The 15,137-nt window shown below is 41.1% G+C and overlaps 1 protein-coding gene across 1 annotated transcript in view; it reads left to right on the top strand.

Moving 5' to 3' along the window:
- LOC112978806 (complex III assembly factor LYRM7) overlaps positions 1–14,209 on the top strand; it is a 40,830-nt gene extending 26,621 nt beyond the window's left edge. Inside the window, exon 8 of the transcript XR_010386104.1 lies at positions 13,189–14,209. The gene's annotated coding sequence lies outside the window, so the exon portion shown is untranslated. The remainder of the gene's footprint in view (positions 1–13,188) is intronic.
- Positions 14,210–15,137: the final 928 nt, after the last annotated feature.

Here is a 15,137-nt window from a genome sequence, read left to right as displayed (position 1 = left end):
GTTTGGCAAGTCAGATTGGCTTGTTGATCTGGCTGAGATCTACCCCCGCAAGAAAAAAATATTAGACTTCAGTGAGACTGCTGTGCTGACATGACTCATGGCTGAGTGATCACTAAAGCCAGTGCAAAACCATGGCAAGCATGGGAGCTGGGTCTAAGGAGAGGAGCAGGACTGCCCCTTTTGGCAGCAACACAGCCATCGACTGGCTAAGGGTGACAGTGAGACCATACCCTAATTTAGCATTCCCCTTGGTTCAGGTCAAAGCTGTTCCTGTCTCTCAGGGGGAATAACAGAGTATCTGGCAAAAACAGTTCCTGGCCTCACTCAGGAGGAATCTCTGTTTTGGGGTACAAAAGTCTAAGGTGCCGCAGGTGCAATTTACACTTCTGTGTTCCCTACATGAATTGGATGTGACCTTTATTAATTGAATCCTTCTTTATTCTTTTACTCAGCTACAGCTGTGGACATTTTCAGGCTGGCTGCAGGTCCTCTAAGGGTTCTAGTAGTCTTTATGGAAGTTTTAGGTAAATTGGTACAGCCACAGTCAGACTTAAATCCTCATTATTGAGAACACATAAGGGATAAGAAATGACCATTAGATCCAGTCCCTCCCAGCAGTCTTCCCAGTCTACGCTTCTATTCAGAATGATCATAGCACCTGCTTTTGTGGGGCTGAAGTCTTGCTCTTTGACCTCTCTGCCTGCCTGGTCCCACAGAGAGCTATTATGGACATCCATAGCAAAAAGATTTTTCTGCTTACCCTGTGGTGAAGTGAATGCCACTGGATATAGATAACTCTGTCTCTGCCTTGGTTACAGTATGAAACAGTTTCTCTCTGTTCTTGTAGAAAATATAAGTTTTATATTTTTAGTTTTTCTTCATGCCTGAAACACCCTGGGAAAGAAGGGATTTCATGGCCTTGTAAAAGCTGTGCTCAGAATAGCTGTCAGAAGTAAAATGACTCATAATCAATATTAGCAGGAAGGCATGCTTGATGCAAAGGAAGTGTGTGGGCAGAGGAGCGAAATAAGCCTGTTAAAGGAGCTAGCAGAAGCCTCCAAATATAGAAGTTGGTGGTAATAAATACTACTAAAAAAAAATTTTGAATCGATGATAAAAATGAAATATATGATTCTGGTGACTGATATGTGATTCTTTTTCTCCTCCCTACTTACCTGCCTTCTCCACCAACAAGCACCTAAACAAGTCATAGCTTCTGCAGTGGACGTGCTCCACGTTCCCAGCTCTTGTCACTACAGAAAACACATGGGGTGTCTCCATAGAGGGACAAAGACCTTGCAGTCCTGAATGTTGTATCCCTTACGTTTTTGGTGCCTGATTCAATAGCGGACCTGAGCTGATACCCTTGGCTTCCTGTATAATGCTTGAGATGAGCTATGTCCTTAGGAATGGGGCTCATAAAAGCCATCATTAGTTTTGAGTAGGGGACTACGTAAGTGAGAAATGTAGGAAAGAACAGGCACCAACATTTGTGTGCTCCTTTCAGGTAGGAGGATATCTGCTTCTCACTGGGCTTGTGAGGAGCTATCTGCCTTTCCTAACCCCTTTCTATAAGACACCCCTAATGTAAATCAGCATTCACTTTTTTTATTTAAAAAATTGGCCAAATTTAAAAGTATCCATTATTTAATCAGCTTTTCCCTGTTAGTTTTATAGCACAGTGGTCTAATATAGCACATATAAACAACTGATACTCACTCCTTGTTAGTGCTGGGAAGGCTGATAGTGCTTTAGCAGAAGTAACTACAGCAACTGTACAGGACGGCTCTTTTGAAAGAGGATGGGAAGGAAAGGGAAAAGAAAGGAAGAGTAAAGGAAGCCAGAGGGACAGGGGAAGTTCACAGAATGAAACTGCCTCTTATCAGTGTCATTCTCCACTTTTAATCATAAACATTCCTCAAACCCTCTGTATGTTTCACAACTCCAGAAAAATTTTCAGTCTCATTCAAATCTATAGTAAAATCCCATATATCCTAAAAATGATGTTCATTTGCAAGATGTACCAAAAAAAAAAAAGCCAAAGTGTTAAGACAATTTTAATAGATTGAAGCCCAGACAAAACTTTTGCTTCTATACATTTGATTTTCAAGGTTTTAAGTTATCCCCTGTCGGGTTAGTGTATGACACCTACTAACAAAATTATCTTTTAAATAATCTCCCCATCTACAAACTCAGAAACCAAAATCTGTGCTAAAGTGACTTCAGGCCTCCCCTAGCATCAACATGCAATGCAATCCCAGCCAGCCAGCTGCATGGTCAGCAGATGAGGGCTACACCCATCTCTCATACAACACCCACTTTCTAGTAGACCTAGTCACCAACACCTGGCGCTTGCATGATATTCTGCCCTCACGACTTGTAAAGCTGTTTTGTAAAATGTTAATCAGCAGCCCAGGAAAGAATTGTCATTCTCATTTTACAGATGGAGAAACAGCTGCAGAGAGGTTAAGTGGTTTATCTAAGGTCTTGGAGGAATAGAGCGGAGAATATAGTTCAAGAAGCCTAGCCCTCATGACCTTGATTTAGCTGACGCTTTCTTTGCAAGGCACCTCATTATTCACATTTGCTTTTTTGTATAATGGCGATATTTAATTCCAATTATAAGAAAGGAGAGCTATGAGGCGTGGTCAGTTACGATAATGAGGCTAAAATCATGAAGAAAATACAAGAGAGTGTTTACCACTAAGAGGAATACAATGTTGAGTAAGTTGTGGGCACGTACACTATCAGTTCTGACTTCTGCAAGCAGACTCTGCTAAATCAGCAATGGGCATAAGTGATCTGCTGCATTTCCAGATATGGGCTTAGTTACCCCAGGGCTGTCTTTCATGCATTCATGTTTTAAACTGTATAAACTATGACTTCCTGAAAATAAAAATAGCTTTGTTAAACTTAGACTTTCACTAAACTATTTCAGATTACATGTGGCAGGAAAAGTATTTCTTTACATAATAAAAGTTTCTGGCTAGTGACAAGACATTTTAAGACCTAAAACATATGCAATGTCCTAAGTCCCCTCTCCTCCTCCTCCTCTTCTACTTTTTTTTGACTGTGCTTGACTTTCTTCTCACACTGAAGTTTTTAATAACAATAAAACTCAAAACCTTACAGCTGAGTTCTTCTATCAGACAGAGAAGTAAAACAAATTAGAGCAGTATCAGCATTTTATCGTTTCTTTTCTGTGCCCAGTAGAACCCTCAGCTGTGCTTAACATCATGAACGATCTCACTGAAGGTCATCGAGTTGCCCCCATACAAGAGATAAAGAGGAAGAAGCCATCTTTTGTACTAATGAGGCAGAATGCCATTTTTAGGACATGTCCACAGGTCACATACTTAATGAGATGGCAACTCCTAAGGCTAAGTGCCAAGTTGTGTAGTTGCAGTAGGCAGTGTTTGACTTCATGCACTCGCTTCAGAAAAAGTATCAGGTGAGGGAAAGCGGCATGTAGCAGAGCACAGTGATGCTGAGTGTGTGGCTATCCCTACGGCCTAATAGTTTGTTCTGTTTGACTCAGAAAACTCCCCCAGCAAAAAAGAAAACTACTCCTCAGACTTTGTGGTATGATAGTTCATGGGTTTCTGTCAGTGAAGTGAGGAAGTTTGGTATGTGTGGGTGAAGGGCTAAGGCTTTAATAATGTTTTAGAGTTATTTTAATGATATTTTCCAGGGAAAAGAAAGAAGCAAAGCTAAGTTCTGGAGAGCTCTGCTAAGGTGCGGACATAAGCAGCACACTACACCATCTTTGTGAGCTTATCTGCAGGCTTGAATCACAGGGGAATGTTTGGGGTGCGTTTTGCCTGTCCAGCCCAATTTGTGTTTCAAGCAAGTTAGAGAATGTGGTTTTTATTCTCTTTTTGTGGTAAAGGGGCCCTTCACATCATCAAAGAATGGGTGTTCGTTCTGTCCAGCCCAATCAAAAGCACATGCCAAGGAGCTTTTTCCCTGGCTGGAACAGTGCACTGAGGAAGGTTCCCCTTCGTCCATGGCTATTTTCCCTGGTGTCCCTCAGTAAGCTCCCTTCCTCTCACTTCCGCAGAGTTGCAGAAGGTCTATCACTGTTCACGACTGCAAACCCCCTCCAAAAAATTGACAGCAGAGAAAAAAGACAAGGGAAGATGTGTAGGAGAGAAGAGCAGCTAAGAACACAGCTTTCTGCAGCACTTCTCATTGCTGCCAGGCTGAGAAGAAATTCTAGAGCTATGTACAGCATTTTCTGCAATATTTATTTTCTCTTGGGTAATAGAAGCATGGAATGAAAGAAAGTCAGTGTGTGGAATGAGCAGCCTTGCCGTATTAGCATCTCATGGCCATATAAAGACAGTAATCTCTCTAAAGTTGCTCCCGTTGTTTCTGTCTTGGTAGCACCGCTGGCAGTGACTCAAGAATACAAAACGATTTACAGCAGAACCAGATACAAAAGGGGAGAAAGGCAAACAATGAGGGTGTTTTTAGTGAATTGCTTGCCCCGTTATAGATGGGTTTTTTAGAAGTTATTTTTCTGATTAGTTTATATTTAGACACTGTTATTGGTAACTCTGCTCTTACTGGTATGCACCAGTGACTCAGACTGCGATGCACTCCCCTTCTTGACTCTGGGACAGGAGTTTATGGTTCCCGGAGCCTCACGGGACTGGTTCTCTCTCTCTCTGTTGACCACGCATGTACGCACACAAATATAATGTAAATATTTATTATTCCTCTGTAGAGAATACACATACAGTAATCAAGCAGATCTTGAATGGCAAGGGACTGACAGCCTATCTAATTCTGAAACAATATGGAAGTGAAACGTTCTCTGCCTGGCTGTTCATTTTCTGTTGCACATCAGTGAATTCAGTTGGTCTAAGTTAACTTTTAGGGCACTTCCACATTTCGAGGTCTCTGTCACAACAGGTTTATCTGAAACTTAAACAAGTATATACAAATACTGCTTTTTTTCCTGTATTGCCAACTGCAGATCTAGCAGTTATCTTTCTCAAATGAACAAAAGAGAAAATAAATAAGTATCATATGTGCAGAGTAGGATTGTAAGATGTCCTGAATATAGGCTGAGAAGTCAACAGTCCTGAATTCTGAGCCAGATCAGAAGTCATTTTCAAACTTTGCTGACAAAGTTACATAAATGCAAGTAATCCATACTTAGGTGTGTATTATAACAGGGTGCACAGTATTTCAGTGCCCCTTGGAAGAGACAAGCCTAACACACTCCAGCCAAGTTTTGTTTGTGGATTGCTACAGTTCGGTGCATGATACGCTAACTCTAAATCAGAAGTCTGAAATAGTTCAGAAAGTTGATTTCTACATGAGCAGGTAGCCTGGTGCAACAGCAGTGGAGCAGCAGAGCAAAACACTCCATGCTGAGGACCTGATATCCACACTACACCCATCTGGGAGGTTTTAAAGACAAATGCAGGTGTGAACTAATTGGAAGTTCCTGAATCCATTTGTCTCAGTGCCTTAAAGGCAGATTGATTACAAGCAGGAGAGACAAATGGAGGAAAAGGAACTGCTGGAAAACATAACTTTAGCTAAATTTTATTTCTGTCTTTTTTTTCCTTTGGATTATAGAGCTGCATGGACTAAGCACCAGCACAGACATATTGTTGATGTCAAATTGGATTAAAACAGACCACTTTGTTAAAAACCAATAGAGAAAAATGTATTTCAGTAGGTGGCCTGGAACCATCAGAGTGGTACTAAAGCCACCCAAGTCCTCACTTCATCCCTTCTGATCCTTTCTTACTTTTGGTTGTTCCGTCTTGGTTTTTATTTTGACTGTGAGCTCCTCAAGGTATGATCTATTTCTACATAGGTAAGAGCTTTCTTGTTTTGGTTAAATATGACATAATGGGGCTTAGGGATGCTGGCCCAAGGCAAAAAGTAAACAAAACTAAGAATAATTATATTTAATATTCTGATCTTCCATTAAATTTTCAGCCTGCTCCTGCTCCCTATTTTCAAAGCAGTTGACCACCCCAGGAAATCAATAAATACACATCCATTTCCTTCATCATGTGGGTGAAGTCCAAAAGGACAGAAAAGCCAGAGAAAGTGTTATCTTATTCAGGAACATACACACCAGTTGTTACAAAATTTGAAAAGAAATTTGACAATTGTGAGATTTTCCAGAACATTAGCATGGGAAAAATAGGCTGTGTCTTCACCATGGGGTAAGTGTGCATGTCCCATACTCTGGTCCCACCAACACCTGGAAGAGAGGACCTGCTGGAGCACTTTGCAAGTCCCCCACCAGCTGCAAATCGTGGTTACCTCTGTGCAACCCCATCAGTAATGTAGGAAGAAACACATGGAGCTGATGCTGATGGCTAAACATGAAATCCTCAACAAGGCTAAGAAACTTTCTGATAGCAGAAATGGTCTTGCCTGTTCCTGGGAATTAGTTTGCTTGTGCAACACAACTGCTAGACAAAGAGGGAGATCTGGGGGGAGAGAGAGGATTTTTACAGCTTCAAGGTGAGAGTTTTGTTATTTTTTGTGTGTTCTTTTGAAGTGTCATTTGAGGGAAGTAGTAGGAAGAAACTTGTAAAGGAAGACCAGAAAATATTTAATTGTTCTACTCCCACACTAGATTGAGCATAATAAACGGAACTTGAGCCCTGTGTCTCTAATTTGATTCTTTGAAAGTCCCTCATTCTTTTTGCCCAAGGCAGACATCTATTTTCCTATCATAGTTCCTCTGAAACTAACATAGCTCTTGGGGCTTGATCCAGCTTCCATTGAAGTCAGTGGGAATTTTTTAATTGATTTCAGTGGGAACAGAAATAGGCCTCTGGGATACATCCTTGCATTATTATTTATTTCTCTTCTGACAGATTATGTCATCATAAATACATCCTGCATTCTTGAGGAAGGCGCAAACAAGATGGGTAGAGTTTCACTCCCCAGCAAACCTCTTGGTTTATTCCAAATCTAAATTGGGCTAGGGAGAAAACCTGAAAGACCAAATCAAAATCTGTTCTGTGACCCAAATGAGTTAACACATTTTTTTGTTTAAGCCCCAATAGGCATATGCCCCCATATTACACCCAGTTTTCCACTGTAAGTATCTTATAAATGAAACCTTTTACAGTGCCAAACTATAAACTTTGATAGTAGCTTCCAAAAAGGTTTTTGGTATGATAGACTGATGTTATTCTTTGTTTTAAATTCCTAGCTCCCTGGATAGAGCAACACAGTGCATTAACTACCAGGTGGTTCTGGTTTCATCATGCTATAATCTGCTTCTGATCCCAATGAAACAAGTGGTGGTTAACCTGTTTCCAAATGTGTATTTGGACCAACATGGCTAAAAATACAGAAACCAAAGGGGAAGCAATCACGTGATGGACATGAAACAGTAAAGTACATACTGACTTTTCAAAATTATATATCCTTAAATCCTCCAGGGCACAGTCCTATTTATGTATCATTGCCATTTGCAGCTCAGCTGTAGAGTGCTTGAGGAAAAGACCCTTTACCATTTCTAAGAGGTATTCAGCATAGAAATCCTTGGAATGTTTTCCTAAATATATAAATGGGTGGCACATTTTATATAGTTGTACCCTGCTACTATTCTGCACTTTTTCACTGTAAGTTTTTTGATATACGCACACTGTAATCAGTCTCCTTGTCAGGGATTTTTTTAAATGGAAAAGTATTCATTAACATTTTGTATGGAATGTAGGTAAGACTTGGGTGAAAGTGGTACATTTTGAAAGGCCCAAGATTTCACTGAAGGACTGTAAGGAAAGACTCCTCTCCGCACTGCAACCACCTACGGTGCTGCTGTGGCTACCTCACGTGAAAAGCAGACATTCCTGGAATAAGTGAAATACAACACAGGGCAATAAACCTTGGTCAGAACTATTTTCAGGGCCATTAAAAGTGCTGGTGGTAATAACAACACACCGATCATCCGAGGTCTCGTCTCACTAGGAGGAGGCCTAATATAAATGTCACCACAGTAAGAAGGAAGTTTTGAAGGTCTCAGCTACACCAGCTCCAACCTGCTGGGCCGCCCTTGCTGCTGCCTCCTGGGTGGAACACTGAAGGCGCAGCAGCAAGCTACTCCCACAGACGGCCCATAGCTGCAAAACTCACTTCTTCTGGCACTCCTCAGAAAGCCATATTTGACAATTTTTTAGTTTGCAACTTACCAATTAACTGATATGAGTGAACCATTTGATTGCAGCAGGCCTTTCAAAGTACTAAGGCCCCTTATTCTAGAACATTTGTTTTTGGATATAGCATGATTGTATTTAATTCAGGTTAGATATCCCGGTGCTGTGATATGTTAGACAGCAAAGTTGTTGCTCAACAATGACATCTGAGGAAAGTTTGCTTTAAGATTGAATATGGAATAATGAAGGGAAGGAAAATGGTTGATTAAATGCTCCATGCTCACTTTTGTCCCATAGGGGAGAAAAGGCAGTCATTCAAGACCCAGAGGAAATAGGCTTTCAGAGAATATTTGGATTTATAGTGCAATTAGCTGGTAGAACTTAATGCCACCATATACTGCTAAAGGCATACAGCTGGGGGGAAAAAAAAAGTATTATTACCTGCCTATGGCAGGTATGATATCCATCATGTCAGTGGGGTAATTGGATAGTCCTATTTTCAAGGCTATGATCTCATCCTCCCAAAAACATAAATGTGAAAACCTGAAGAGTTCTCTGAAGCTATTTTCCTGTTATTCTATTTGCTTTCTTTTCAGTTTTGTGCTAGTTTCTTTTTTATTCCTAAGGAAACAAGGTTTCTCTTGACGTACTTCAAGTTGTGCACACTGTGTAGGTCTGCGTGTTTGTCATAAGAAAGGTAGAAAGCTCAGATTTGTAAGCTTCTGCAAGTGTCACTAAAATAAGTGGACCAAAAGATGGGAAAGACACTGGCCAGAAGCTGAAAAGTCACAGAACGCTATTTTCCTTAGTTAGACTGCAGAGAAATCACACAGTAGAGACATCATGACTGTCTCCACTGCAAGAAAAGCTGTGGTCATCTGACTTTTTACTAGACATCAGGGAAGCGATCTCAGGACAGAAACTGTAAGAAACTGAAATTCGTTAGTTCCAGCATTGATGGAACTCCGTGCTATTCTTAATCATAGTTCAACTTACACGCGTTGTTTTGTCCTCATTTTGGCACAGCCTAAGATCTCACTTCCCTTTGCAAATCTGAGACTACAAGTCAGAATGGATGTGACCATCCATTTCCATTTCAGATAAACATTCTTCTATCAGATATTATGGGCAACATCCATGCAGCTTGAAGTCTAGCTGTGATGATATGTATAGCATTGCCTGTCACATGCGGCTAGAGCTATTGGTTATTCCCTGAGATTCTGGCCATAAACATTTCATTTTTATTTCCTCAACACCTGTGAATAATTTTCTGGTGCTAGAGAGCACATTCACTCGGGCCAGTCATGTGCACCCTACTGCCAGCGTTATTTGCTACATCAGTGGGCTTGTTGTGTTTGGGAACAACAGGCAGGTGCTTGGGCCCAGCCCCATGCAGGCAACTGTACCACGCTGGGGCAAACTCTGAGTCCGGTGGTGCAGCCGGATGTGCGAAACCACACTTTCTCCAAGAACGAATAAGTGAGACTTACGACCTAGTGATAAAAAGCTGTGTAACTGCACACATACATACATTTTCTGTGGATTGGATGACACCTGAGTTTAATTTTTGAGGCAGCTTCACATATACCTTGCCTCTGGCCTGACCTGAAGGTCTCCTGAAACCCTCCTACAACTGCTCTAGTGCATGTACAACTCTAACCATTAGCAGTAGCGGGATTCTGATTCTAGGGAAAGCTTGGCACGTTCTTCCTATCCTGTCATTTAGTTCTTTTGTGAGCCCCACCTCTTCTGACCAGTGCTATGGACACGAAATAAACACCAGTACTTAATGATAATACGGTTTGAGGTTCCAGTTGCAAGTTCAAAGAGCAGAAGCTTCAGGGCACACAGTCACTGTTCATATGCTGAGGGCGGTTGTTTTTCTCTCATGAATATGAATGCCCCGTTCAAAACAAATGTCGTCAATCTCTGGTGGCTTGGGACTGAAAGTTATTCCAAATTAGTCTAGGAGATTGGCAGGAAATCAAAAATACCAACAATATATGAGTCGATGCAACTCACCACCAGTTACATAAATGAAGGAGGCATCGTAATGGAATGGCTGACTGCACAGCCAAATACTGTTGCAAGCAAGCTTTTAGCACTACCTATCCATCAGCTGAATAGCTTCTGTTTGCAGGCTCCAAAATTAAATACCTAGTTAAACTAGCCGCAGTAAACAGTGTAGATTAAAAAAAAAAGGTAATGGAAAAGGTACACTGCAATTTATAAGGTGAAATTTAATATGAAAGCGTTCTAGTATAAAGAAAAAAGGTCCAGACACTCAAAACACTGGGTTATGAAGCTAAACCTGCAAGGTAAAAAAAAGTAGTCTCAGTGAAGGCAATGGTATGTCTTCCAGTTAAGTCATTTAAGGTCTCAGGTCAGGATCAGATTGGGGTACTTCCCTGTGTTTGGGAATCCAAAGAATGTTTCATGGAGAGGACAGAATTCCCCTTACAAGAATAAAACACCCCCAGTGCTGGATACAGCATCCTGTTGTATTTTTCAAAGCCAGAAATAGAATTATTCTGAAAATATTAGGAGTGCTACTTTTGGGGAAAAAAAAAGAGAGAGAAAGGGTTTGAACAGCTTAAAGGAAAAAAATAGCCATGGTGATTTATATCGTTTCTGGAATAAAAGTTGCCATCTGGTTACCACTCTCAGTTACACTGAGCTGGCTCTGCTGGAGGGACAGGCAGGTTAATACCAGCGAGAATGTGAGTCCACCTGGTTTGCAGTTTAGAACAGGGCTGGTAGGGCCCCATTCAAAAAGAGGAGAGAGTACAAATCTTCAATGAAAGTGGAGATTAAAGACTCAAAAAGAAAAATAAGGAGAAGGTTAAAGAATAAAAACAAGGTAGCATTGTCAGCTTTCAAAATGTGGGCAGGATGTTGGTAAGGATGATCATAAATGGCTCAGAGACCCAATAAGTCACTTACCCAAAGTTCCTGTTGATTTCAGAGGATCTTTTCCAGGATGAATAAAAGAAGCTTCTTAAGAAAATACTTGATCATAGCCAGCACTACTAATGAGATAAGACTGTAAAACTCTCCATGCCATTAATAAGGCACGTAGGAACATTAACAGCAATGTAGAGAAAATTAGATGTCAAAGAGGATTCCAGGTTTTTTCTTTTTCCTCCTGCTCTATGACCATCCCAACTGGTTTCATAGTAGCGTATTGCAGCAAAGCCTGCTTTTTACAATGCCTAATGGAATAGCTCCTGATATCTGGTAAGACCAAGAAATCAATATTTTCATAAACAGGAAAACAAAGTTAATCCCTAGAGCTTCTGTAATAATAGTAAAAATAATAGCATAGCATCATTTATTATTTGCATCACAATAGCAAGTAGAGAAGCCAAACAAATTGGAAGTTGCTTAATGCCAGGCAATGTGCAAACATGTAAGAGCAACATGCAACCTAAACAGAGAAGACAGCCAGAGGGTGAGACAGGAAACAGAGACACTAGGTGGTATCTAACTGTGACTTTTCAGGGCCACATACAGGTGTACAATAAAACGATGGCAAGTTACAGAAAATGCATTAGAAACCCAGTTATTGGAGCTGGTTCTTGCAAGCCAAAGGAATTTTTTGCATGCATACTTAGTGTAAAAATGCTACTGTTTGTGGGGTTGCATTTCTATCAGAAAGAAAGGAAAATGAAAGAAGGTATCATTCAGAGTTTTCACTGCAGCCTCACAATGAAGCAACTATATGGTATTCGTTTTCACTATAGCTATTTAGCAAAGTTCCTTTCTCATGGAAATATTCCTGTTGGAAATATTCCTCTTATCTCAGAAATTCCCTTTGGATCTGCACTTGGTAGCTTCTTCTGTTCATAGATCTTCTTTTTATTATGCAGAAAAAGTCTGAGCTACTTTGCCAAGTTCAGGCCTGTACATGTTAAGTGAGAAGTCACTGAGCTAAGAGGACACGTACTTTTCCATTCTCCTCTCTCGGTGAGTTGTAAATCTGCCTCATGCTAATTTATCAAAAGACCACCTTAGCTTGTGCTCCAAGTCTCTGCCCTATGGATCTAATTTGGAAAGAGACACACCTACATGGCCATGAGGGCTATAAGGCTCTACCTATAGAGCCATATGGGGCAGGCATGGATGTCAGGCTCCACACGGGCCGTCATCAGGCTGCTGTGTAGAGGGGCTTATATCCGAACTCCGTGCAGGTTCAGAGGGATTGCTGGGACTTCAGGATCAAACTACTGCCTCTTCTGGAGAGAGCAAGTAAAATTTTCCCTTACCCTGACTTGTTCACAGGAAGGAACCATTTAGAGAAAGCACTGGAAGGTGACTATCCCCCATAGCTTCCTCTTTCAAATCAGGCAATTTTTCCAGTAGTCTGTGGAGAAGACAAGTAAGAAGTTGGACGTGCTTCACCTCCCCGCTTGTGCTCAGCTCTGCTTAAAGCTGACAGTCATGACCAGACTCAACTTCAGCATTAGGTTATGAACAGACCCTTGCAAGTGATTGACCCAGCAGAGCTCAACACGTTGCTCCTTGTTAGCTGAGTCACATTAACTGACCGTACTGCTAGCTCTTTGCCTGTGGCAACTGCAAAGCCAAACGCATGTGCTTAGACTGCCTTCACGGAGATACACAGTCACCACAGGTAAGGAAGGCAGCTCAATCAATAGGTGACAAGCACTTGCAATTGCTGGTCCACACCTTCACTGCGTTGCATACAGCTGCACTAGAAACAGAGGAATCCCATGGTGTTTACGAGTGTTATGCCCACACACTGCTATTTAGCCACAGCTAAAATGCTCATTTTATTGTTCATTTAAAAAAGAGAACAATGCATTGTATCAGTAAATTTGAAATTAAAAAGGAATTTTTCCCTTTTAGAAAGTAATCATTTGTTCACATACACCATCAAAGGCAGCAAAAAATGTATTTCTATTTGTTGTGTTGTTGTTATATGCTACCTAACAAGCATTCTGGCACACAGGGTGGGAAAAAATATCAGTTATCATCAGAGGTTCATATGGAGTTAATTCTGCTTGGCCATTTTTATGCTTAGGTAAGACCCTGAAGACAGAAGTAGAGGAAGAAGAAGTTTTTGAAAGATATGGTTATTGCATATTACTATCTTTGGACATGGAAGAAGTAGTAAAAGTAGTCGACAATGTGGGTAAGACTGTCAACAAGGTGGGAAAGAAATTAGGGGAACGGTCAGTATTTAGTCAGGAGGATATTTGAGAAACACTTAGAAACTGGTAAAAGCAAAGTGCCTTAGCTCTTGAGGAACAAACTGTAACAAAGCAGAGTCCAAACTGCTGCTCAGAGACATTTGTCCAACGCAGTTCAACCTGCCGAAGATTTAATTGAGTTCATTACAGGCATGGCTGGCTCTCTACACAGTTTGTTCTCACACACAACATGATTAGTACTTTGTTAGTAACCATGGCAGCTAAATATGTACCATCCCTGCCAGAAGCAGAGCCTGGCACATGACTGTCCTCCGACAACTATTTGGCACATGCTTTTGCAACATAGATGAGTCTCCTGACTGTGCTGCTGGACCTGGTTTGGAGAGGTTGGCTTCTTATCGGTTTATGCCAGGGGGCTACTCGACCTGCCTTTGGGCACTCTAGTCTCTGTTGAGACACAAGGCAGGGGACATACCCAAACTATGAAAAATGCACCAGAACCACCTCACACAGATAGCTGTGGATGCACGCATTTGGCACAGCCTTCTGCGAGAGGAATTGCTGTGGGGAACAGCTCAAACCATATGCGTTATGACAGGATCTGATGCAAATGCCACAACTGTTTAAGAAAGTACAGTGGTACTCCTAATGTGGACAGTCCTTCATGGGAATCATGGATGTGTTAGCAGGTTTGGCCTAAGATCCCTGAGACATTCCTGTGATTCACCTGCTCCTGCATGAAATTTGGCCAGTAAGACCTGGAAGTTCTTACTTGCATCACATGTCTTAGATTCACGGTATTGAAGTGACATATTGTATGCATGTCCCTCTTCTTGGTTTATACACTTGACAAAACAGGATCATGTTTCTGCAGAAAGTTTTCTGTGTAAATATACCTACTCCGACATCTTCATTTCACTACTTAGTTTTCTGCATGAGCTCAACATAGTTTTCTGCTCAACAGAATTTGTGTTTGCACGTCTTCATCAGTATTGCTTTGCTCCTCCTCCCCAAAATTTTTCAGGAGTGAAGTCCTGAGAAACAGAGCTTGAGGAAGAAAATGAACTAGTGGTTAGACTGACTGGATCTGCACTCAAACTCTGGATTAAGTTTCTGGTTTTACCACATACTATATGTATGACCTGAGGCAAGCCATAGTCTCTTTATGCTGCAATTCCTCCTCTGCAAAGTGGGGATAATAATACCTTCTCTACATCACAGGATTCTTGCGAAGAAAAGTCCATTAATAGTAATGAGAAGCTTAACTAGAATGGTAACAATGATTGCAGCTGTTTGTAGGCATCGGATAACGATGTTCCACCATCCTAACGTGCAATTGCAACCCCGACCACAGGGCTGGGACCGGTGATTTTCAGTGGCTGGATCTGTGCAAGGGAAGGTCAGTGGCTGGACGTGTGGTCCTGTTCAAATACCGCTCACACACTGTCCTTCAGAAGGCAATTCAGAAATTACCACATGTGGCACAAACAAAGGCCTCTTAGAAAAATGTTCAAAATCATAGAAAAGAGTCTGGAAAAATAACAAAAGCCAAGAGAAGAAAGAAAATCAGTGGAAAGCATTGCAGGAGCACTGCCTTCTGCATTATACTGTCAGTTGATATAGGTTTCATTAAGGACACGAAACCTGTATTGCTAATAAGTCTAGATGTCAGAAGTATTCATATAGACTCAAAGAGCAAAAGCTTTTGAATAATTTTTCATATGTTTAATATCATCTTCCAGATTGCTTTATAACAGTTTGCTGATTTAGGTATAAATAGGGAAACCTTCCACTGTATAAACGCATCTCGCCAGTCTTC

Source organism: Dromaius novaehollandiae, chromosome Z (assembly GCF_036370855.1).
Source record: "Dromaius novaehollandiae isolate bDroNov1 chromosome Z, bDroNov1.hap1, whole genome shotgun sequence".
Taxonomy (NCBI): domain Eukaryota; kingdom Metazoa; phylum Chordata; class Aves; order Casuariiformes; family Dromaiidae; genus Dromaius; species Dromaius novaehollandiae.
This window is presented reverse-complemented; position numbering and strand designations above follow the sequence as displayed.